General features: G+C 49.7%; 1 protein-coding gene across 13 annotated transcripts in view; it reads right to left on the bottom strand.

The window, feature by feature from the left end:
* PKNOX2 (PBX/knotted 1 homeobox 2) overlaps window positions 1–25,588 on the bottom strand; it is a 308,095-nt gene that overhangs the window by 96,349 nt on the left and 186,158 nt on the right. For 10 of the 13 annotated variants that reach the window (XM_054512208.2, XM_064577273.1, XM_064577275.1 and 7 more), the window contains one exon: window positions 450–556. The exons of the other annotated variants lie outside the window; for them this stretch is intronic. The gene's annotated coding sequence lies outside the window, so the exon portion shown is untranslated. The remainder of the gene's footprint in view (window positions 1–449; window positions 557–25,588) is intronic. 13 annotated transcript variants of the gene reach the window in all.

The following is a 25,588-nucleotide window of genomic DNA, read 5'->3' on the forward strand; positions in this document are numbered from 1 at the left end:
TCTTCTGTGTTCATCAAGAACACTCGGGGTGCAGATTCCCGGTCTTAACCTCGGCTTAGAAACTCAGACTCTGGTGTGAGGTCTTCTTAACAAAGACCCCCCAGGCGAGTCTTAGGTGATAATGCTTGTTCCGGAAGGTTATACAAAGGTTATCATCATCGTGGATGTAAGCAACAGCCCATCCAATCGGCATCGGCATGGACAACACTTTATTGTTCCCAGACTACGGAGAAGAAAAGAGGGGTGCGGGGATGAGGCACAGCTCTGGCCCTGTCCTCAAGGAGCTGAGGAGGAAGGACATGAGAAAAATAACACAGTACTGGGGGTTCCCAGCTTGTATACGCTAAGTGCCAGCTAATGTGATGGCTGCTTCTCGAGGTTTTCAGAAGAAAAGATCGTCTGCCTGGAGGGTTTCACTCTGTGTTTAAGGATGGAGGAGCATTTCTTACTGTTCGGGTGATCCTGGCGGACTCGAGGATGGCTCTCAGGAGACTCACTCCCTCTTCTCACTCCCAGCTGGGCCAGAAATTCTTCCTGTCAGCTAGTGTCAAAGCACCTATAGAAAAAAGGGCAGAGCAGCTCTCAGAAGGGATTAGAGGCCCCGGGCGATCAGAGAACAAGGGGGCACCCACTCTGGCTCCAAGGGATATATGCCATCTGCTCTAGGGACCCCCCCCCCGCCATATTTACGATGTCAGTCTTTCTCCTCGGTGTGGCTGCTCAGGCCCACCGAGCCATTTGAGAGCCCAAATCCTCGTCACACAGTTGCAAGTGCCCTGTGGTCACCTGTCTGGTTTCCTGATATCAGTTGTACACGTGGCCCTCTCTCCCCCAAAGTGTGGACAGGTCTCTGAGGGATTCTGGGCCCTGAGTAGGGCGGGGCTTCTTGTTTTAAACTGTAGGAAACTCAAAGGAAGGGTAGCAGTCACACCTGTTCAGATGTGCGGTTGAGTTGGATCCTTTTCCAAGGGCAGGCTTTGGCTGAGGGTCTGGGGAGACGTTAATGGGTGGGGGGAAGGGGGTCTGTGGGCAGCAGGGAGGAAGAGTCAGGAGGGCACTGGACCCCAAGCAGAGACTGGTAGTGAAGGACAGCCTTGGCCTAAAGTCGGCTTTGGCTGGACTACTTACTGATTTATTTTTAGATTGAAGGGAATTCTTTTGGTTCTCAATATTTGAAATAAACCAAGACGTTTAGAAACTGGGGTCGGTGGTCTGCACTGTTCTAAGGCCTGGCCTGACACTTCCCAGACACTCACATTAGTTTTCTCCTTACGGATCGAGTTGTTAATTTGACCCCAAGGAGGCTGCATTTGGGGTTAGGATGGCAGGGTCATGGGAGGGAGGAGGGAGGAGGGGGCTTGATGCCCAGGCTGCATTTTCAGGGCAGCTTCGGGGAGCACTTCCAGCCAAGAGCCCCAGCCTTACAAGCGGAGGTAAATGCATCTTTAACTTTCACAGTTCCTTCCTAGTTAACACCATCTTAGTCTCCTTGTAAAAACACATTTGCACCTCAGTAAAGAATGTAATTAACTAGTGACATGACAACAGGAGGAGCTAAACAGTGGCCTGGGCTGGGAGTTGCAGTGGGGAAATGGAAATTCAGACATTTGCCTGAACAAGACTTTCCTGCCTTCCTTCCAGTGTGTGTGTGTGTGTGTGCATGCGCACACCAACACACGCACCACTGGGGGTGAGGGTGGCAGAGACAAAGCACCCGGATCCTGAGGGGGTACAAATTCTCGCCTGCAGGAAAGAGTAAGCTGGGGCATGTCAGGAGGACGGGATGAGCTGAGAGAAGCTTCCAAGATAGGGAGGTTGGTTAATGAATTTCCATTAACAAAAGCTTACTGGGTTGACAACAAACCCTCTGCCCACACCCCAGACTCCTCCCGAGAGGAGCTGAGGAATAGAGACACATTCAAAGCAGCAGGAGGGTCAGGCCCCCCTGGCCAGTGCCAGCCCTGGGACAACCACACAGAGAGGCCCAAGGGATCAGGACCAACTAAGGGAGGACGTGTCCTGAGCACCAGATTACTCTTGTCCCACTCTCCACACCCCAAGCCTGTTCCTTCTCCCTGGGGCCGTGGGTGAATTCTGTGAATGGCTCCCAGTTCTCTGGCCCCCCACCCCCCAGGCTGCAAACCCAGGAGACGTGTCCTATTCTTCCTTCCCTGAGCCCCACCTCATTTCACTCTGCCACCACTTCCCATCCCTTTCCCATCAGGGCAGAAGATGGTCTTCCCTCCTTTCCATGCCCAGTGACACAACCAAGGGTGGGTCCTGTCCCTGGCCATGCCTGCCAGGCCCCTCGTCCTCCCCACAGTTTGCCCCTCCAGCTTGTCAGCTGCCTCCAGACTGAGCTTCCCAGGCAGACGCCCTCACTCTGCATCCATCCCGGGCCCCATACGAGGCAGGACCCCACTACTCCTGAGGGGTTTGCTGCGGTGTCAGCTCCTTCCCCAGAACTTTCAGTGACTCCCTACTCATCAAAGGCACCAACAAGGGTTCACTGATGGCATTTTACCAAGTGCAGCCTTCAAGGTGTCTGCAGTCTGGCTCCAAACCACCCTGCTGGACTCTTTCTCTCCAGTACCCACAGGCTCTCTGCCCTCCATCCAAACGCAAGCATTTCCCATTCTCCAAACCTGTCCAGCAGCTTCCCGCTTCTCCTGCGGCCCCAGTTCTATATTTCTACCTGACAGGACCTTAGCGATTCTCCAATATTCAACTCAAACATTCTGGCTCTTTCCTCTAGAACCACAAGTAATTTTACCTCCTCTGTGTTTCCAAGTAACATGCTGTTTATCATTCTCTGGAAGCTCTTGCCACATTCTGTTTCATGCTATAGTTATCTTATGTATTTTTCATCTCTTTCCAAACTGTAAGCTCCTCATGGGCAGAGACCCTGTCTTATGCCTGTAATTTTTCAGTTTACAAAGGACTTTCATATATAATAACTTCTTTAACTCTTAAAGCAACCTATAAAGGTCATTGTTTTAATACAACTTAATTTTCATTATCATTACAAAACAATATATGATGATTAGTACAGAACAGATAAGAGGGAGAAAATTTAAGTGAGTTGTAATCCCACAATACGAAGATAACCACAGTTAATATGTAGAATAAAACTCTTCTTTCTTAAAAACAGGATCATACTATATAGACTGTTCTGTAGTCAGCTTTTTATATTTGTAACATATAAACACCTTTGCATATAAGGAAAATATACATGATAATCCTAGTGGTTAAATGACATTCCATTTATGGATGTACTATAATTATTCAGCCAAATTTCCATCATTTGTTGTCTAGATTATTTCCAGTTTTTGCTATTATAAATAATGCCCATTCTTATAGCTGAATTTTGCTCCAGACTTGATCATTGTCTTAGAATAAGCTTCTAGATGTGGAGCTGCCAAATCCAAAGGTATGTTCACTTTTTAAAAATTTTTACGAATTACTTATAGGAAGGTCACACCAATTTACATCCTATCTGCAATGTATGAGGGACGCCTTTTTCTTTGCCAGGTGGTTGTTTCCATTTTACAGATGTGGATAAGGAGGCTTAGGAAGGTCAGGTACTGGGCTCGCCTCAAAAACCAGCCAGCAAGTGGCATGTCTTCTGACTCCAGACATTAACATTTTGCGATTCCAACCTCCCCCCTTGTCTTTGCTCTTGTAGTTCTTACCCATCCAGAGAGATTGCCTGCAGGAGTAAGTGCTGAGTAAATGCTGGGCTCCCGGAAGAAAGCAGGGGTGGATATGCCCTGAGTTGTGGGGTGGGCCGTCCCTGGGAGCTCTGCGGTTGTCAGGCTCCCCTGCCTCATTTCCCAGGTGTCTGGGGCCGACTTGGCAGATGGAAGCTCTGTTCTTGGGGAGCTTTTTACTCTTCCTTCCTCCCCTCCTTGGATCCATCTGGGCAGGTGCACATTGCTTCAATTTAGCCTCCATGTATTATGAACCTACCATGTACTGAGGTCTGGGCATACAAAGATCACACACACACACACACACACACACGCGCGCTCTCCCTGGCTTCGAGGTGCTCACAGTCTAGATAATAAGGAAATAATTGTACCTTCCCATGTGTGGCTACTGTTGTTTCTGGCTGCCGCCCTCACCACCCCCTCCTCTGCCCAAGTCCACAGTGTAGGGGTGGGGGAGAGAGAGGGTCTGGGTCAGGTTGTGGAAGCATGGAAGCCCTGCCTGCTGGCTCCTTCAGCCTCTAATTGTGTCCTTTCTTCTTTTTTTTTAAGGTTTTATTTATTTATTTGTCAGAGAGAGAGATTGAGAGAGAACAAGCAGGAACACAAGCAGGGGGAGTGGGAGAGGGAGAAGCAGGTTTCCGCCGAGCAGGGAGCCCGATGTGGGGCTTGATCCCAGGACTCTGGGACCATGACCTGAGCTGAAGGCAGACGCTTAACAGCTGAGCCCCCCAGGCGCCGCTTGTTGTATCCTTTCTGACTGAGGGGCCCGAGCTCCTTCTCCATGTCCTGGTGCAGCCACAGGCTCTTCCGTGTCTGTCTGTCTTTCTGCTCTAGCTCTAGCTCTGCCTCTAACCGCCACCCCTAAGGTGGCACTGAGGGTCCGGAGCCCTTCAGACAGGAGCCACGGCCACAGTAGAGACGAGGAGCCGACCCTGCCCCCGCGCAGGCATTAAGGACACATTTGAGGGAGGAGGGACGGTCTGAGGTGACAGCCACATGCCCCCATGCGGGGCACCGCTGCAGGGCTACAATGTACACAGATTTCTCCTTTCCTAGAACTGACAACTACCTAGTTCCCAACAGCCTGGAGAAAGCTTCCAGCTTAGTAATCTCCGTTCTGTCACTGTCAGCGACTCCTCTGAGCATAAGGAGGGCAACGCACATGACAGAAAGCGCTGAGGAGAATGAGAGACGGTCTGGGGTCGGGGGGCGTGGAGAGGAGACAGCTCGGGGGTCGCGGCCCCCCGTCCTATCCGGGCGCAGCTCTGGGAGTCCCGCTGTCTCTCCACACTCACGCCTGCCTTGCCTGAGGGAGGGGCCGGAGTGTCCCGTTTTCCATCTTGGCCAGAGAGACACACCACCCTCCCTCTTGTTGCCCTACGAAATCCCTCCCCTCTAGAGACTAGCGTGCGGCCTGCAACACTACCAGCCCGGTCCCGAGGACTTGGGCTTAATTAACAGGCAGTCTGACAGGCAGGGAGGCAGACAGAAAGAGACAGAGAGAGAGAGAGAGATGGATGGGAAGACATGGGCCCTGGGTGACCCGATGGCCCAGATGGTTTCAGGGACAAAGAAGGAGGGAGGAGTTTCATCTTGAAGATGAAGTCCCTTCTGTCCCTACAAGATCTCGCAGCCTCCACTCCTGGTTCTCTGGCTCTGGTCAGGCCCTTCCCGGCCTGTTCAGGTTTTAAACCAGGGCACCCTCTGACAAGACGGGCAGGCTTCCCCAGAGAATGCCTTTGCCTGTTTTGCCAACTCGTACTTTTTGCAGATGAACAGGACAGGGGTGAACCCTGGGCCTCTGAAGTCTCTGGCTAGAAGTCTACACCAAAGGCCCGTTTCCTGTCCACTTTGGGAAAACTGCCCCATCCTGTATCTATTCCAGGAGCAAAAAACATCAGAGTCGTTGTCTCCTTTGGCCTAAGAGCCTTGAAAGAGCCTGTTCTTGCTCTGGAACCCACCCCCAGGGCCTATTCTGGCATGAGTGCGGTGATGGAAGGACCCTCAGGCACCTCCCCAATGGCAGACATCTGTGAGGGTCTAAGGCTGCTCTCACCTCCTTGCTGGGGTGAGAAAGCCAAGGAAGCATGGCAGCTCGTTCAAGCCTGGCTATGGGTTTGCTAGGTGATGTGGGTCAAAACACTTCACCCTTTGAATTCTCTGTTCCATCATCACTATCCTCATCATCAGTCTTCATCATTGTACACCAAAAGCTGGACCTGACAGTGTGATCTCATTCTCTGACTGCTCTGTATCAGCTGTTGAACTCACCTATCCCAGTGAAAGCCGATGTGGGGCTCGATCCCAGGACCCTGGGATCATGACCTGAGCCTAAGGCAGACGCTTAACTCACCTATCCCAGTGAAAGCCTCACATATCACCAGAGCAACAAGGCTGGTCTCAAAGAGACCAGATTCCACTCCTCTAGGGAGAGAGGGCCTCCTTGGAAGCTAAGATGATTTACAGACTCGTTTATACCGATTCTCCCCTGCTCAAAAATGTATAATGGCTTGCCAGGGCCTAAGAAGGCAATATTCGAATTTCTTAGCTTCCATTTTGTCCCCCATAATCAGCCCAAACCTACATCTCCTACCGAATCCCCTGGATCTTTCCAACCCAAACGTATCTCCAGCCAGGCTAGGCTGCCACTGTCTCACGACCTAGCGCACACCATGCCTGAGCCCTGTGCCCCCGTGGCTAGGCCACGTGCCCTTCTGGAGGGTCTTTTGCTCCCCTTTCCTCTCTGGTGTCCAGCTCCATCAAGGTCCTGCAGTTACTCGGGTCCCCTTTCCTCAAAGACCGGCTCAAGGCTTGCCTTTCTCTGATCTTCAGCAACTGAATGAAGTCAACCTCTTGCACCCCCACCCTGTAACTCAGGCTTACTCTATTTTGTGACCTTCTGCTTTCTGTGTTAATCTGCATCTCCTCAATGGCATCATATGTCTTTGAGGACAAGATCTGTGTCTTCTATTTCATTTATCCCTGCCATCCATACTTAGGTTAGTACTGTGTCCTTGTAGATATGGAAAGTGTCATTCCTGTCACATGAAGAGGGACCGTTACTGGAAAATACTAATTCAGATGAATGCTTAATCAGTTCAGTTGAAAGTTTGCTATTTAGTTATCATTATTTATTGCCAAAGGCATTCGAATTCTCTGTATTTCAATGGATCTCTGAATGAAGAGCTTTTGACCAAACTATGGATTATTTCAGAGGACTCCTGCACTAATACTAATAAATGAATGTGGAGGGATAGTCCAGCAGAGTGGAAGAGGCTTTTTTTTTTTTTAAGATTTTATTTATTTATTTGACAGAGAGAGACACAATGAGAGAGGGAACACAAGCGGGGGGGGGGGGGGAGAGGGAGAAGCAGGCTTCCCGTGGAGCAGGGAGCCCGATGCGGGGTTCGATCCCAGGACCCCGGGATCATGACCTGAGCCGAAGGCAGACTTTTAACGACTGAGCCACCCAGGCGCCCCCTGGAAGAGGCTTTGAAGTCAGACAAACTTGGATTCAAATCCTAGAGCTCACTCTTCCTAGCTGTGTGACTTCTGTAAGTCTTGGTTTTCCTATTTCTGTAAAATGCAAACAATAATCGCTAACTGACAAATTATTAGGATTTTGTGGTATTACATCACCCATGTGATGTGCCTAGCATATAGTAAAGTATTCAGCCCTGACCCAGACTAGACTTTCATAAATGGTGACTATCATCATTAATGACAATGATGGTAATGACAGTTTGCACAGATCTTGTTTGGCCAAATCCTACTCATCCTTCAAGATTCAGCTCTGTAACATTGTCTCTCCATAACCCTGTATTGCACACAGGGTAAGTCATTCCCTCCTTTCTGCTCCCCTAATAACTGGGACCATATCTCTTATACAATAAAGTTCAAAATTCTTAGCCGTGAAGTCCAGGCTCTATCTCACTAAATGATTGTTATATGCTCCTATAGGTGTCCCTCCCATTACACTCTGAGCTTCCTGAGCAAGTTGCTCCTCACATTTGTGCTTCCAGCTCTGGCCCACCATCAGGCTCGATGTGTATTTATTAAATGAGGTAATGAATGGATGAATAGGAATGCCAAAGGCAGTCAAGAGACCTGGGCAGAATCTGACCAGAAACAAATTAGAGATTGGTGATTGGGACTCCATCATGGAGAGCAAATGTCCCTTTCAACGCAACTAAGACCAGCCCTTAACTTTTCCAGTGGGATTTCCTTTCTTGGAGAAAACTTCAGACCCATTGGAAACACTTCGAATATCTCTGCAAAGCCCTGCCTGTCTCCATCCTCCCTTTCTGCTCAGCTGGGCTCAGCCCCTTCTCTGATGACTCCCCTGCAGTTCCTTTCCCCAGGGCTCGGACCCTCCAGCCAGTGAGCCCCTGCTCCCTCCTCCAGCCAGCCTGCTGAATGACCATGGTTCTGAGACAGCCTTCTCAGCCCCGCAAGATCTCTCCAGAAGCAGAAAATAAGTGCACCTTGGCACAAGCTATAACCATTTTTGCCCCACCTGGAGTGAACTACATTTTCCTCCTCTCTAGCTCCTCGGCCACACCTTAGCTCAGCAATAGCCTCCTAATGGCCCTCCTAACAGGTCTACTCCATCCTCCTCATGGCTGCTGCAAGGATGGTTCTAGAAGCCTAGAATATCCTCTGTGCTATTCTTTTAGCTCTTATCCCACCAGATTGTGGTTGTCTGTTTGCCACTCTGTCTACCTCACTAGATTATATCATCCTAAACTGAGTCTCAAACCTATATATCTCTGCAGAACACAATATGTATTTTGGACATATTGGGTGTGCAATAAATATTTGTTGAATAAAGGAATTAATAAATGTCTATATTCAGCAGAGGATATATACACACAACATGCTAATGTCCTTTACAAAGAGCTATGGTATCCAGTTTGTTATTTAATTCTTGCAACAGTCCTATAAAGTAGGTATTATTAGTCCTTTTTTTAAAAGGGGAAACTGAGGTTAGAAAAGTGACTTTGTGACTTGCCCAAAGTCACAAAGCTGGGTAAAGAGTGAAGTGAAAGCGCAGAGCCCTAGGGGTTTCATGGTGACCTCCTCAGCACCCCTGTCCACCTGCCCACCTGCCATGGTCCGCCCAGCCAGGGAAAGGATGCAAAGAGGCTGAGCTGCTTCAGGTCGGCCTCACTTGGGAAATAAACAAGAAGAATTCTTCTTCTCATCATTTGGTGAGTCGCTGACATTTTGTTTGACAAAGAATCTAGGAAAAGCCTCTCCTGGGACTAGTTTTGGGACTAGGCTGTGATAATATTGCTTTATTGAAAAAGGATGCCAGGAACTGAGCTCTGGATGGCCTTTTACATGGAGTAATTTATGCAGGAAATGAGAAATAATTTTTTTTAAAGAAACACACATTGAACTGCACATGGTCACAAAGATAGGAGGGATGACAACACACACACACACACACACAAACACACAATCCCAGAAACACGGTCACAGACCCACAAAGGCACAAACTTCAGTTACCAGTCATGATCACAGCCACACACCCCGTGTAAGAAGTCAAAAGATTCCCAGTCACACCAGTACAGAGCTCTTGCAAGTGGGTGTACCCACTTGCTACACAGTCCGATGGCTCTGGCTTTCCCTTTCAGGCCCTCCAGGGGAAACTGTGATTTCCCCCACACATGTAAATTTCAGCCATTAAGGAATGCACAGGAAGCATGACATTGAAAAATTTAATCTCTCTGTGCCCCCCTTACCTTCTCGGGGGCCCTGTTCCCTCCTGCAACCATCATGCTGCCTGTGGAGATGCTGCCAACCTGATGAACTGCCCCTCAAGCCACAAGTCCCTACTCCCAGAGAGTTACAGCTCGGGCCTCACAGAGGTTTCGGTCCTAACCGGCTCCTGGAGGACAGCAAAGGCATGATAACAAGGACGAGAAATGAAATGTCTGTAAAATTCTCATTCAGATGCCACTCAGAAATGAATCTCAGAAATGGAAGGGATGGTAAAAGGATTGATTTTAAAATGCTTCCCTCCCTAGGCTGGTTGTGAAGGGTTGGGATTCACAAGGATATCTGAAAGTCAGGAATTCTCTTCCGTCCATGGGGATTTTGACCTGGGTTCTGAGCAGAGCCCATGATCCCCGTCCTGGTGGAATTAACAACTGAGATACTCAGAGAGACTAGAAACTGCACCTGGAGCCAGGACACCCGACTTCTAGCCATAACTTTCCTATTAGCTCTGGATGTGACTGTTGGCACGTCACTTCCTGGGCCTCAGTTTCTCTACCTGTAAAGTGAGGAAGTTAGGACCAGATTGTTACTTCTGTCAGGGTCTCATCAGAAGGCCCCTTGCTCTGCCTTAGCCAAGTGTTAGTGAGATTGTGTACACCTCTGTATCTGCACGGTGATTTATACATCCCGAAGCATATCCAGCCACATCCATTAGGTTCCTGCACGAGCTTCATAGTAACTTTGTGACGTTGGCAGTGCTGAAATCAATACACCCATTTTACAGATAGAATAATCAAAACTAAGGCTTAAGGTGTCTTGGCCAAGGCTGCAAAAAGATCAGTATTGATTCAACTTACACGGAATTCAAATCTTTCGAATATCACTCTCTATTTAAAGGGAAAAACGTGCACAACATACCTTGAAAACCCTGGAGTTTGCTCCGGAATATATTTTTTTCTATTGCCTGTCTTGGACTTGTTAAATAACGGCTGTGACTTTAAAGCCCCTGCTGCCTTTTTGCATGGCTTAGGATGAGGCCCAGGGCAGATGTTCTTTCACTTAGGAAAAAGATTTAACCATCCTTTGGCTACTAAAGTAGGGCCTAGTCTGGGAGGGGAAAGATCAAAGAAAAGGGAACTCAGTTGTCATTCTCTCACTCAACAAAAATTTATTGAGTTCCTGCTATGCACTAGGAACAGTTCATAATTGTTAAAAAAAAAAAAAAAGATAAAAATCTCAGCATTCACAGAGCTTACATCCTGGTTGGGGGAGGGTGGAGATGAGAGTGGTGGACAGGTGATATAACAAGACACATAAATAAAATATACAGTGTCAGATAATAAGGGCAAAGCAGAAAAGGTAAATGGAAGGGAGTCGAGCGTTTGGAATTTAAAGTTCCCCACTAACTTCCTGGGGAAACGAAGCCAGGGCCTCAAACATGAAGTGTGAAACTCAGCAGAAGAGAGCAGAAAGAAGGTCCCAGCAAGAAGGTGGGCAGACCAGACTGTGCAGGAGAAAATGGACAGTGAGTTTCCTTCTATGCAGATGGGAGAGGGATCTGAAGAACATCTGTGGAGCTTAACTTACTCCGTCTCTGTGCCAGAGGCCCCCTCTGGCCTCTTCTCCTGGCAGAGACCACGCCTGGGTAAGTGAGGCCAAAGGGGTGTCAAAAAGCTCAGTAATGAAGATAAAAACTGGATCAATAAAAGTGTGCTGCCTAGTCATATTGTAATGTGAGGCAGAAGGAAGAATCCGTAAAACCGATCCTGTCATCATTTAAAAGCCTTTGTGTTTTGTGTCTCATGTATTTTGTCATTGATCTCGATTAAAATTTTTTTCTTTCATTAAAATAGTATTTCTTCTGATTACTGAGTTTTTGGGGCCTGAGGGGAGTGAGTCCCGGCAGGCCTGTCTCCTGCATCCTTAGTAAGAACGCACACACGAGACAGCTCTGTGCTGGGAAGAGAGAGAAGGGGCCATGCCCGTGAATAGGGAAGTACTGCAGGTAGAGCAAAGGAGGCCTGGCAAGCAAGACAGAGAGAGGAAGGGGAGCAGGACTTATTCCTGGAGCATGAACCTTGGAGCAAGACAGGACCAGGAGAATTCAAACACCCTTCCTCTCTTGGACCTCGGGGAAGCTGCATTTCCCACAGTGGGGTTGGGAATCTCAAGGTGTTCCATTGGGATATTCATGGGAAAGTAAGCCTTGCAGTCTAGAGGGCTTGGGGGGCACACGACTGATGGCAGATGGCCAACTGCTCCCCCTTCTAGCTCTGCAGCCAAGGGTCCACTGTGACAATTAAACCGTGAAGGCACCAGGGTCTATCGGGAGTCCATTAGCCACCATCAGCAGCCCTGCTCTGGTTGGGGAGGGGAGGGGAAGGTGGTCACTATTTGCTTTCACTCCAAGGGAAAGGATAGGGTGGCACTTTGTCGCTGTGTCTGCCCAACAGAGTGTGCCCCCCCCCCCAGGGGGAGGGAATGGGAAGGAATTATAAAACAAAAGGGAAGACTCTGTATGATGGGGCCAGTGTTCTCCAGGGCACCCCAGCCCTCCAGCTCAAAGATCTGCCTCCAAGGGAGGTGCCTGGACCCAGAGACAGTCTGCTTTCCCTACTGTTGCTCCCTGCTTTCCTCCAGGGCCCTCTAATCCCTGACAGTAAACCCTAGGACCTAGATGATCTGTTCCTATGCTCAAAAATCTTATTAAAAAAAACCAAAAACATAGGTCAGGTAGTTGAGACCTTTCATGATATGGCCCCTACCTCATTTCCCTGGTTTATCTCTCACATCTCTCCTTCAAGTCAGGGGACAGCAAACTATACCCATGCCAAATCCTGAGGTGGCCTGTTTTTGCAAATAAAGTTTTATTGGAACATAGCCACACCCATTTACTTGCCATTATCCATGGCTGCTTTCCTCAACAGTGTGAGAGTTGAGTAGTCGAAACACAACACCTGGAATATTTACTGGCTGAAACATTCCATGAAAAGTTCACTGACCCTGGTCTAGGTTCTAGACAAACTGTGCTCATCCTCTCCTCTGCAGACTCTACTCATAGATGCCTCCAGGCCCTTGCTGGTTTTACTCTACAAGACTGGGATGCTCCATTTCCTTGCTCTAGTAGCCAAAATGTGGCTCATTCTTCAAGGACTCAGCTTATATATTATTTACTCTGTGATGTCTCCTGAACTCCTATAAATATTGCTCATACCTCTGTACGGCCACGGCATATTGTTAGGATGACCACATATAATTTATCACCCGATTTTGGTGGATGAAGGGGAGCACCATTAATAATTACACAGAAATTACAGCCTTCAACCAAGACCGTCCCAAGCAAATGGGGTCATAGGGTGGCCCTACACTTAGTGCTTAGTTTGTTCTGCCTTCTAAGGGTCAGGTGTTTACGTATCTAGCTCCCACAAAAGGCAGAATGCTCAATGGCAAAGAAAGTGTGTGTGTGTGTGTGTGTGTGTGTGTGTGTATCGCAGCAGGGGCGGGGGTTGTTGACCCTGAGAGTTTCCATATAGATAAGCTATGATCAATTAATGATTGTTGAAATGAAAAAAGGAAGGGCTCTGGTCCTAAATGAAACAGAAGCAGTTTCTTTAAGGGCAGCAGGCTGTAACAACCAAGGACAGAGGAGCCATTAGGCAAATGGAGAGGCACGTGCAGCAAGTGGGGGGTGCACACCTGTTTGTGTCACGTGCACGCACGCCCAGCACAAGGCGTCATGCCCGTGCCTGCTACCCCCAGGTACTCCTACCTTTCTGCTTCCCCACCTCCCCTGCAGCCCCCCTACCTTCCTCTTCCCAGCTCTGCCAAGCCATAGCTCAGCTGCTTTCCCTCCAGATAGCTCTCAGGACGGTTGAGGTCCCCATATACATCAGAATGCTGGGCTTGCCGTGGTCAGAATAAAAGGGAGGGGCACCACTTCAAGGATGATAGTTTATTTCCACAGGTCCTCAGCTGAGGCTTAATACTGGGTGTTCAGAATTGAGATATATATCTCCCTTCATAAAGCTCCAGCATATTCTATAGACTTCAACTTGCCAAAGTGGGAGATAGGAAATAGCAAGAAACTAAGATGACCCATTTAACATATTGATACTCCCCATCTGTTCTCTACTAAACAGCCAGGGAGATCTTTTTGAAGTGCAAATCAATTCTATCCCCTCCCCCTCTTCTCCATGGTTTCTAACACATTACCAGCTTCCCATTCCTCTTGAGATCAAGGCCAAAATCCTTACCTTGGTCTAGAAGTTCAGGTGTGGTTTGGCCCTGTCCACCTCACCCTGAAGCAGCTGCCCCTCCCCGCTTCATCTAGCTTGCTCTTTGCCTTCTAGCCACCCAGGCCTTTGGTCCCTCAAATAGAATATGGTTCTTCTGACCATGGGACCTTTGCACAAGCCAACCTACCTTCCTGGAAGATGCTTTTTTCTTGTCCGCTTTCAAATAGTTACAGCCTGCTTCACTTTCACATCTCAGCTCAAGTCACTTCCTCAGGGGAGCTACACTGAACTCTCAGGCCAGGTGAGGATCCTCTGTATATTGCATTTTTTCATTCAGTTTGAGTACTTAGTTCAGTTTATAATTATACATTAATATACGATTCTTTGAACAATGCCTAGGCTATAAGGCAATAGGCTATAAGCTCCATGTGGGCAGAGACACCTGTTTGTTTTGCTCACCTTGAATCCCTAGCACCTACTAGTACTCAAAAATATTAGCGGACTGATCATCGCACCAACCCAAGTCAAAGATCAGGAAGGTGACCTCTGACCATTTCTCAGTGTAGTAAACTGAAGTGACTGGAAATAAGAGCTAGGGATTAAATTCTTCTCATCCTCCACTTTCAGCTCTTTCTCCTTCTCCTTATCCTAACAAAGTTGTCTCTAGGGACCTCCTGCACAGAAGGCCACATAATGGGGTTTACACAGGCCGAGGCACTGGCTTTGAGTTCACAGGACAAGACAGGCAACAGATGTGGACAGACCCATATAGGGCTGATCAATAACCAATAAAGAAGGGTGGGCCAGGGCCAACCAGATGGGAATGACGAATGTGCGGTACGTCTTGTTTCCTCCATGCTCCTTTCCACACCATCTTAGGCTCAAAGGGAACCTAGGGGGGGCCTTCTCTGTTCCATAAGTCCCTCCGTCCCTCCCTCCCTCCTTCCCCCACCTCCTTCCCTTGCTCTTATATAGTGTTCTTTATGTGCATGGACATCTTGACCCAACTACAATACCATCTTCTGGAGGTTAGGGACTGTGCCTTAAGTAACTTTGGATCCCCTATGGCTCCTGGTGCCAGGTCCAGCCCATGATGATTATCTGTGGATCCTGTTCTTATCTGGAGGCTGTGCAATGCAGTGGTGAGTGCTGGGTTAGAGAGCCAGAGAACAGCTTTAAGGCCTGGTGTGGGGTAGTGCCAGGGAGGCCGTGGGGGCACTGTGGTCCCGGGTGTGCAGAAAGTGTCAGCTCTTGGGCAGGACAAATGCTGAGGCCTTCAAAGCCCAGCCGACCACTGTACTAGGAAGCTGCCCCCTCCATGGGCCGGCTCATCTCAAGTGTAGAGCAGGTCACCATGCCTTCCCAGGTCTGGAGAAGACAGGGTCACTCAACCTGCCCCACCCCGGCGGGTGGTGCCACAGGCAGCCCAGCACTTGTACCCTGGGGTGGGGCTAAGCAGAGGGCCCCACCCGGCCAGGGAGAAAACAAAGCAGCTGCCTCTCTGTGCTGGCACCTGGCCGGCTCCCTGTGAAGTGAGGCCTCTGTGCTGGGCCGATCAATAAGAGAAAATGCAAGTGGCCCAAGGTAGTGACTCCAAGCCCCTGGGCCCCAGGTGGGATGGGGCAGTAGCCCACCAGGTCGGGAGCACAGGGATTAATAACGCATCAATTTTAATGCAGGGAGAGGGTTTTTTCTGCTTCACAAACAGCAAAGTGAATGTTTGAGCTTCCCGGCGGGGGGTTAATGAGGACTCTGATTAGTTATTCGGATTTCTCCACACCGCCTCAATCCATCCTACTAGGGAGGAGAGAGAGGAGGAGGTGGGGAGGGGGAGGGCTGCCAAGGAGCAGACCTCCAGCCTCTGAGGCCCTGTCAGCCCCAGGAAAATGACAGCACACCCGCTCTTCCTCTCCACCCTCCACCCACCCTCCACACACTGTGGTGGAGCAGAGGACTGGACAGCGCTTGGGGGTGACCTAGTCCAGCCCCTTGACCGGAGGGAAGACCAGAGGGGCGTGATTCCCCAGCCACACTTAGGATGAGTGAGAGCCCTTGCCCAGGCCAGAGCCCAGCCTAGCTTGGGGCTTTCCCACTACACCAGTGTTCCCTTACCCCACTCCCTCTTCCCAGCCCAAAGTGAATGTTCTTCTCCCCTAGGGGAAGCTGCTCATCAGGGATAATCCCAGAGTCTGTCTGAGGCCCTCAGCCAGGGCTGTCTGCTGGGCTGGGGGACCAAGGGTAATCCTCATCAGAAAATCTCTGCCTCTAGCCCAGGCTGGTTCCCAGCTCAGGGAGGGAAGGTGTGGTTCCCTGGGATGGCCCCTGAGAAGGGGGAGCCTCTCAGCACTGCCTCATCTGCTCCCAGCTGCCTTCCCAGCTCCTGGCATCCAGTGTAGCTCTGAGGGAAGCCCAGCACGAAGCCACAAGCTCCCTCTGGCCAGGCCTCCTGCGACAACCCCTGTCCCCTCCCTGCTGACTCCAGATCAGTGATGGATCCTGCTCATTTGGTCCCCAACATGCAGGGCACAAAAAAAGGGGCAAAAGCCTGCAGAGACACAGCATGATTTCAGGAAGAGACATTGCCAGGCCATCTGGACACAGGCTCGTGCCTTTCCTGCTGTTTTTTTTTTTTTTTTTTTTTTTTTTTAAAGATTTTTTATTTATTTATTTGAGAGAGAGCATGAGAGGGGGGAGGGTCAGAGGGAGAAGCAGACTCCCTGCCGAGCAGGGAGCCCGATGCGGGACTCGATCCCGGGACTCCAGGATCATGACCCGAGCTGAAGGCAGTCGCTTAACCGACTGAGCCACCCAGGCGCCCCTTTCCTGCTGTTATAACGCAGATGGACTTGTGAGCAAGGGCTCCCCACTCCCCTCCCCACCCCCAGGTCCCAGTCCATCTGCTGCAGCTCAGGACCCAGAGCAGGATCCAAACCCAGGTCCATAAGTGACGTCACAGCAGGGCACCCACCCCTTAGTCTTTCTGAGATCATCTTAGTGTCACTTAAGTCCCCCAAATCCCTCTCTCTGGAGGCCCCTCCCATCAACCCCAAATTCTCAAACTGCACATTGAGTCCCCTTCAACTCTCCCGGCACGAATCTACGTATTCTCCCTAAGGTCAGGGCCCAGAATCTTGGGGCCCACGGCGCTCCGTGCCCCCGAGGGTGTTCTCAAGCAATGCTGCTATCCTGGGCCTCGGTGATCTCTGCTAGCTCATTCCTAAAAAGAAGCGCTGATGTTTATTGCAGGTTCTTGTACACCAGCCATTGTGCCCAGTGTGTGACACACGCATGACCTCATTGACCCTCCTGACCCTGTGAAGTAGATGCTCATATACCTGTGTCTTCGCCCAGCATAGTCCAGTGGACTCTCATGCAACGCTGGAAACGTCCTCTGTCTGGGCCTTCCAATAGCATAGACACCATGTGGCTATTAAGCACTTGAATTGTGGCCGCTGTGACTGAGTAACTGAATATTTGTAATCTAATTTCATTTAAATAGACACATGTGGCTGGTGGCTATCGACTTAGCACAGCCTTACAGGGGTCAAGCAGCACGGTCAGTATCGCCCAGCTGGTAGGGGCCAGGCTTCCTACCAGGTGTGTCTGCTCCAGGGCACCTGTGCTTCTCCACATGCTGTCTTTGGGGCATCATGATCAAGGGCATTAAGAAAACTAAGGCCAGGGGCGCCCGGGTGGCTCAGTCGTTGGGCGTCTGCCTTCGGCTCAGGTCATGATCCCGGGGTCCTGGGATCGAGCCCCACATCGGGCTCCCGGCTCGGCGGGGAGCCTGCTTCTCCCTCTGACCCTTCCCCCTCTCATGCTGTTTCTCTCTCGCTCGCTCTCTAATAAATAAATAAATAAAATCTTTAATAAAAAAAAAAAGAAAGAAAGAAAACTAAGGCCAGGGGCGCCTGGGTGGCTCAGTTCAGCGTCTGCCTTTGGCTCAGGCAATGATCTCAGGGTTCTGGGATCGAGCCTCGCATACAGCTCCCTGCTCAGCGGAGAGCCTGCTTCTCCCTCTGCCTGCCACTCACCCTGCTTGTGCTCTCTGTCTCTCTGTCAAATAAATAAATAAAATCTTAAAAAAAAAAGAAAGAAAGAAAGAAAGAAACTAAGGCCAGAGAAGGCGAAGAAATGGTCCATAATCAGCAAGCCTGGGATGCATTCCAGCACTAGGTCTGTGAGGACGCCAGGGACACCGTGAGGGATGCAAAGATGAGTAAGACAAGTCTCTACCCTCAAGGTACTACTAATTCCGTTTAGAGACTAAACGAATTCTACTCGGGATGGGGGATTTTAGGTGCAGAACTGATTGAAGTAGGATGTTGCCCAGACATCCCACAGCACCCCCAGCCCCCAAAGTCAACCCCGCCCATCCATCAACTCCGTTATCTCCATTCTGCCCACTTGCCCACGTTTGGTTCTCGCATGTTTCTCCTTTTGGGTGAACGGCACCATCACTGTGGCAGGCACTCAAGAAGGAAACCCGGACGCGCCCTCAACTTTCCTTTTTCCCTTCCTCCCTGCTTCTCTCACATTCTACTTTCCAAGACATGTTGAGATTTCTTCCCAAACGTGCTGTAAATACCCTCTCCTTCCCATCCCCAGTGTTTATGCCCCCCATTGCCCCTCAACCTGCAGCTTCTTCCTGTTGCCTCGCCATGGGCTCCAGCCGCATGGCTGGATAGGAGCTCAGGACGATTTCTCGTGCCTCTGGCCTTTTGCATCTGCTCTTCTGTCTTCCTGGAATGCCCCTTCTTGCCTCATCTCCTTGGACAACTGCACAGAACTAAAGATTCAGCTCAAGGCTCTCTCCGCCTAGAAGCGTCGCCTGAGCCTCCTTTCCTCTCCGGCAGGCTACCTCCCACCTCTGCGCTCCTGTGACTCAGCACGCCTCTTTATGCCACTGGCCATAATGGGTTGGAAGCGCAGGCATATCCCCTGGTGTCCTCTCGGGTCAGAGATGGCGGCTTTGTTACTTTTGTGCTCAGAGGGCCTGCAGTGTATGGCATGGGGTAGGAGGGAGGGAGGAAGGGTACAGACGTGTTTGCACCAGCTGTTATCTGAGACCTAACACGCTTTCTGCTCCAGCCTTCCCCGCTTCCCACGCACACGGCCTTTCTGCTGGAGGAGGCTTGCGGGGAAGTTCCCTGAGACATTCCCGATGCACGTCGCAGTCTGCTGCCCTGAGGCAGGGCACAGTGACGTTCCACAGCCCCTGGCACCCAGGGCGAACGCCGACAGCTCTGAGAGGGCTCAAAAACGGTTTGCTTCAACCCCAATCAAAGTGGGCTTGGGTCTGCCACCTCTGAATGACCGTATCTCTGCCTTTGCCCCTGGCCTTCTTCCCGTTCCCTCCCCAAGGCGCATCTGTAACCTCAGCATCAGGCTCTGCCCTCAGGCACCTCCGTTCCCTCTAAGAAAACTTACCACATGGTGCACCTGTCTGGGGACCAGAGTCCTCACATTGACATCGTTCTTTGCACACAGCGCTCCACCCCTTACTTACAGAGCAGTTCCCGCCCCGTTTTCTCATTTGATCCTCATGACTCCCCTTTGTAAGGAGGGAAGTTAGACACTGTTTCTCCATTTCAGGAATGAAGAAACAGAGGCTCAGAGGAATTAAGAGACTCGTCCGGTCTAAGCGCTGGATCCTAGATTGCAAGTCAGATCTTTTGATTCTGAGTTCAGTGTTCTATTTACGGGGAGGATGATTGATGTCCGAAAAAATGGATTACGGAGGAAAAATACGCTTGGAAGAATAAGCCGATGGGCTTATTTGAGGGTGCATGGTGCTCGGTGTCTTGACGGGACACCGGGGCAGAGCAGAAAGCTGGGAATGAGCGTCTGGGGCTGTGTTCTACCCCAGTCCACCGTATGGTCTAGCCATGCAAAGTCACCTGCTGTTCTCCAAATGCCATCTTGCTTCCTTACCTTTGTGCTTTGCTAAGGAATTTATAGCCTTCTTTGCATCTCTGACTTCTGATATCCTACCCAGCCTTCCACGGCCATTTCAAATGCTACCTTCTGCAAGAATCTTTCCTGGATCTTCCCAGGCAGAAATGGTCTCTCCTCCCTTTGGGCTCTCACAGCACTTTGTATATTCCAGCATTGCCAACTTTGTCTCATCCCGTTTAGGGCTATGGTAATATGTGTGTCTGCCTCCTCCATCGTGGCTCAGGCAGGGACAATTCTCTTCACTTCTGGATCACTCACAGTATCTGGAACTGTGCCTTGGGCATAAGAGGTGATCAAAAAATATTGGTTGGGTTGGATTTCATCGCTAATTATATTTCTAAGGAGGGCTGGTAAAAGAAGGTAGAGTTCATCCATGCCTTTCTCATGGTGAATGTGCAATGTCATAGACATCACATCTTTTGTCTTCATTCTCAAATCTGAGCTCCAGGATGATTTAAAAGCACAAAAGATGAAAGGAGGGGCTTATAAACAAGAAGCAACAAAAGAGTAGCCTGCACCTGTTAGAAGGGTGCTAGGAAGGCCAAAGCCCAGAATGCACTGGTGTCTGAAAACAACTCCCCCCAACACTCCCCCTCTCTTTTCTCTCTTAAAAAGCAATACTTGAAGCAAAACGAAGAGAAAAAAAAAATCAGAGAGTGAGTAGCTACAGCCCGGGCAGACATATGAAGTTATCGGACGACAGAAGGAAAGCAAACAATTTAACTCCCACTTTGCTTTGTTTTCTTCAAGGACAACAATCATCAAAACAGAAAAATGATTTCTAAAGGGTTCAAGTTTGAGATAGGTGAGGAGATGGTAATTGAGGAGCTTATGGTTTTAAGTAAAGTCAAGGCCGTGGATACCAGTAAAGCATACCTCGGAGTATGGAAAGAACTTAAAGATAGGACTGTGAGCCACAGTTAGCTGTTTGTGAATGGATGAAAATAATTTTTTTTTTTTTAGAGATGCAAACATGCAAAAGTCGTCTCCGTTTTCACAAAGTGGCAAATAGATTCTGGAAGCCACATAACCATAAATTCATTATTAATTGCTAACAAAAATTCTACATTGAATTAATTATGAAAGGGAGAAGTGATAACCAAGAACCAGAATAGCTTCATTGAAAACCAGTCATGTTTAACTTGATTGCTCTTTGTGGAAAGACCAGAATTCCTAGGTTGGCAGACACAAGGAAAATTCTGAGAAGTATGTTGATTTCAGCAAGACCCATGATAGCACCTTCCATGATACCCTCTGGGTAAGATAGGCTGGTCTGAGGAGCAAGTTGGACAGGAGAACAGGTAGGTGAACTTTTAGCGAGACTGTGATCGTCCCCGTCAGTAGTGATCAGCAGATCCCAGTGTGGAGGGTGGGCTTTCGTGTTGAAGTGACCAGCTTTGTGCCGTTGAGTATGTTTACCAGCGAGATCTGCATGATATTCTAGAAGGTGTGCTTATCCTTCTACACCCTGGAAGGAAGAGTTAATGTGTTTACAGACAGAATGAAGATGGAGAAAGAGCTCGTGGGGCAGGAAACGCAGGCTGAAAGCAAGGAGATGATGTTGAATAAAGAGAAATAGAAAGTCCTACTGCAGGAGGAAAATGCAAGCTGTACAAGTGAGGGAGATGGAGCTTCAAATCATCGCATGTGAATAAAAAAGAGGGAAGTTTGACTGAAAATTCAATGGGCACCACTGTTGTGGTGTGGCTGCCAAAAAAAAAAAAAAAAAGGCAATTGCAATCTTAGGCTGCATTCCTACAAGTCCAGGTGAAGGAGACAATGGTTTAGACCACGCTGGAGGGCCACGCTTACCAACTTGATCAGAGGAACACTGACCCTACGGAGTGCATCAGGGAGGTAGGCGAGGATATTGACGGACGGTATCTACCCACAGCACAGAAGACCAGGGGAGAGACATGAGTGTTGTTAATGTTTAGAGCGCCACAACACAGAAGAGCTATTGGTCTTACACTGTGAGGCCCAGAGCAGAACCAGGACAGAAAGGGGGAAGTGACAGAGAGACACATTTCCTCTTCACGTGAGGGACTCCTACCGGTGAGAGCTGCCCCAGAGCTGCCTCCACCAGGAAGACAGTGAAAGCCTGTGTCCTGGAGATGCTTTCACAGCATGGCAAGTTAAACCAGTTGACCTCCAAGACCCCTTCCAGCCCTAGGACATGATGAAACCCCTGAGTGAGGAAGATGGTTCTGATTGGGGCAAAGCCTCTCCAGGGTCCTTCCAATACATTGTGGAGGTCATCATCTCCTTTGCCAGCGTAATAAATCTGGTCCCGCATTCTGGGGAATTGCTCTTGGGAGAGATCAGAGTGGTCGTGATATGTGGCATTTGGAAAAGAGCCAACATGTTTCCCTGTTCTTCTCACAGAGATTCCCTGTCCCTCTTGCCCCATTTCTGGGAGGAATGGGGCTCCTGCTTAATCTTCCCCTGGGGCGTGAGCAGAACTGGGCAGGGGTGGGAAGGGACAGCAGTGGTGTGGCTGCCACCCCTGGGGGGCAGTTCCTGCTGGAGCTCAGAAGGCCAGTGAAGCTAGAAAGGCCCAGCCCGGGCACAAGCCAGAGAGCTGACCACTGTGGCCAAGGACGTGCTCACAAGCTGACAACTTGTCAGAAGGGAGAAAAAGAAGCCATTAAAGAGCACACGCTGAGGAAGGCCAACCCAATAGCCAAATGGTCTCCCTGGGCCATACACTCAACACCCACTGATACAGATGAACTATCTGTGAGGGATTCTTGTTTCCAGCCATCTCTGGGCCTTTGCTCACACGGATCCCTCTTTTCAAATGTCCCTCCCTTCCATGTTTGCCTTTTCTGGTCTTGCTCATCCTCTAAGGCCTATCCTTTGCATATCTTTTGTGTCCCTTTTTAGTTTCCTGAACTGAAGTCATTTCCCACTGGAGCACTCATTGTGTTCTGCCTTGAATTATGGTGAGTTGTATTTGTGCCTGATATGCCTCCTTCAGCAGAAAGCAAGTTCCTGGAGGGTAGAAAGGGGGCCTTTGGCATGTGATTAGTCTTGCATATTAGTGGCAAGATGGTGGCGAGTAGAGCATTGCGCTCGTGGTCCAGAGTTCTGGCCCTGGCGTGGACAGCAACTCCTCCGCGCCTCCCATTCCTGAAGAGTCAAACGAGTGCATATAGCAGCAGATCCCCACGTTCCATTTGGGTTCACACCCTTATGATTATATTCAGTAAATGTTGACTTGAAGCATCTCCCCCTTTATCACTAATGTCAAATCCTGTTCATCCTATGGTCTCCTTTCATTTCTGGATCTTTTTCTGTCATCACTCATCCAACTACCCATCCATCCGTCCGTCTGTCCATCCACGCATCCTTACTTTCAACCAACATTTATTGAGCATCTGCTTTGTGCTGGGTCACAAAAAGACAAAGATGTGTATACTGCTCCTAAGGGGAGCACAGTTATCACAGGGGACACAGCCATGCAAACGAATAATACAAATACCCGGGGATAGGTGCTTTATCAGAGGCGAGCAAGAAGCGTGCTGGGACCACACGGGGAGGGACGGGGAGAAGGAGGCTCGTTAAAGTGCCGAAGCCCCTCCTCATCCTCTCAGCTCTGCCTCCGACCCTGATGACTTGAAGCTTTTTCCTTGGCCTATCCTCCCAAAAGAGCACCGAGAAGAAAGACAGGATTGGTGTGAAACAGAAGCAGGGTGCAGAGGGGCCTGGCCTGCCAGGGCCACAGAGAGTCTGTGGTCAGACCCGGTGTGAGCCCTACACTCCGTTGTCGGGCTGTGCAGGGGGCTCTGAGGTCCAGAGTCTGCATTTCCGAGCCATTCACCTCTCCCCACCCCCATTGCAGCGGCACATTCGGCAAGTCATTTATTCCTCCATAACATTTGCTCGAAGGAACGTTGCCGCTGAATTATGGCCGGGACCATTATCTCAGAATAACTGTCTGGGAAATGTTAATGTTAATGCATGGATCATGCAGAATGCCACATTAGGGGTTTTATGGTGGACATAACATTTTTATGAACTTTTTCTCTGGTAGCATCAGCCTTTGATGGAAAGAAAAGAAAAAAGGAAAGAAAGAAAGACAGAGTGGAAAGGCAGAGAGCAAGCCGGCATGGGGAGCCGGGGCACTGGGAGCAGAAGTGCCATTTGATAGCACCGAGGGCTGATCTGCTGAGCACCGCTTGCTCTGGGGAAGGCCTGCCTGGCCGCACTCCAGCGGGCTGAATATCTTTCGTGTTAGGTATTTGTGAGTGGGGAGCAACCGGCCAAATTGGCAAGTGGTGGGAGACAGGGTCTACTTGGGTAGACCCATAAAACTTTTCAGCCACCTGCTGCCAGGAGGGCATTCAGTGCCAATGGGGGCCAAGGGAGGGGGGGAGGGGCATCCAAGTCTTAGTGGGGTGGCCACCATACCTCTTGGATGAGGGGATGGGTTTCTGGCAGAACGGCTTTGGGGGCTCACCTTGGGGAGTCCCTTAAGGAGATTTTAATTTCTGCCATTAAAAGAAAAAAAACCGAAAAACACAATCTTGGGAATGGCAGTATTTTACACCTGGCTTTTAGAAAGGACTAATAAAGGCAGTGTTTAGCATTTTATATCCTTACTCAAAAATAACGATCTTTGGTTCTCATCTCAGACATATTTTAAGTGAGCCTGCGTCTCCTACTTCCAGAATCTTCTTTCAGGAGGCTGGATTTATGGCTCTGTTCTTTGCCTGCCCTGGGCTCCAATTTAAGCCTCATAACCACTGCATTACGGTCAGTTTGCCTCTTCTCTTCCCTCCTCTCTACCTTTGCAGTCGCCCCCGATGCTGTTACTGCAATTTTTCTTCCAGACAGAGTGCTGTTTAGCTCCTGACCCTGCAAGACACCTAACACCTGTTTATAGCCATTCCTTTGAGCACATTAAAACTTGGGCTGGGGGTGGGGTGGCAATGCTGTTTGGCAGCCCCCTCTCCGGTACTGTCAAATCACCACAAATCACCACCCGGGGAGGCTCCGAGACTCACCACCCACCCCCCACCCCTGCCAGACAACGAGGCCCTCTGACCTGGGACAGGGGCACAGGTGGGAGCCTTGAGCCATGGGTACGGTCCCTGAGGCAGGAAGGGATGCAAAGAGTTGGCAGGAGGCTGGCTCTCCTTAAGGACATATTTGTGGGCTGGCTGAGAAGACCTGACCAGTGAGCGCAGTTCAGGAGAAAGAAAGGGTGCCTGCAGGCCAGGCCCTCCAGGTTTCAGTTCTGCAATGGTGTGTGACCTTACACAGGTCACTGCGTCTCCGGGGGTCATTTTTCCTCCGTAAAAGGCTGAGGCCAGACTGGCAACTTTCTAGGTCTTCTCGGCAAGTCTGACTCTGTGACCAGCTCAGATTGTCGGGAGGTTGTTCAGATGACCTCGGGTGTCTTGTCTAACTTTGAGGCAAGGTGAGTGCCGCAGGCATGGGGCTGGATGAGTCTAAATCTGGGCTTCACCACTTCCTAACTCTGGGAACAGGCTTTTTACAGACCCTTGGGGTCTCCGTCTCCCTGCACGTAAAAAAGGAAATCACAGCGCGTACCCTGTAGGTTGCCAAGGTCAGCGTGCCTTCGAACACACTCAGCAGTTTCTTTATGTATCATGTTTGACTTAAATATTATGCCTGCCGTTCCACACTAGAATGCAAGCTTCACAAGGGCGGGGAACTTGCTTTGTTTCCTTCAGAGATGTATCTCTAAGGCCTAGGCCAGTACCTGGCACGTCGTAGGGAATCCGTCAATATTTAGGGAATGAATGAATGTAAGAGTGCCGGGTAGATAGTATCCCCGCTCCCACCCCAAGGCAGATGCCTGGGTATGTGCCCTAAAGCTCTCCAGAGGAGAACATTCTCCAGGCTTATGGGGCTTTTAAGTCTCTTGACATAAAATGCCAGTTGAAGGAGCAAAGAATGCATTCACGACCCAAGGTGTAAAAGGAATTTGCA

This window comes from Mirounga angustirostris, unplaced genomic scaffold (assembly GCF_029215605.1).
Source record: "Mirounga angustirostris isolate CCGP_5_RB_7025 unplaced genomic scaffold, mMirAng1.0.hap1 SCAF_13, whole genome shotgun sequence".
Lineage (NCBI taxonomy): Eukaryota > Metazoa > Chordata > Mammalia > Carnivora > Phocidae > Mirounga > Mirounga angustirostris.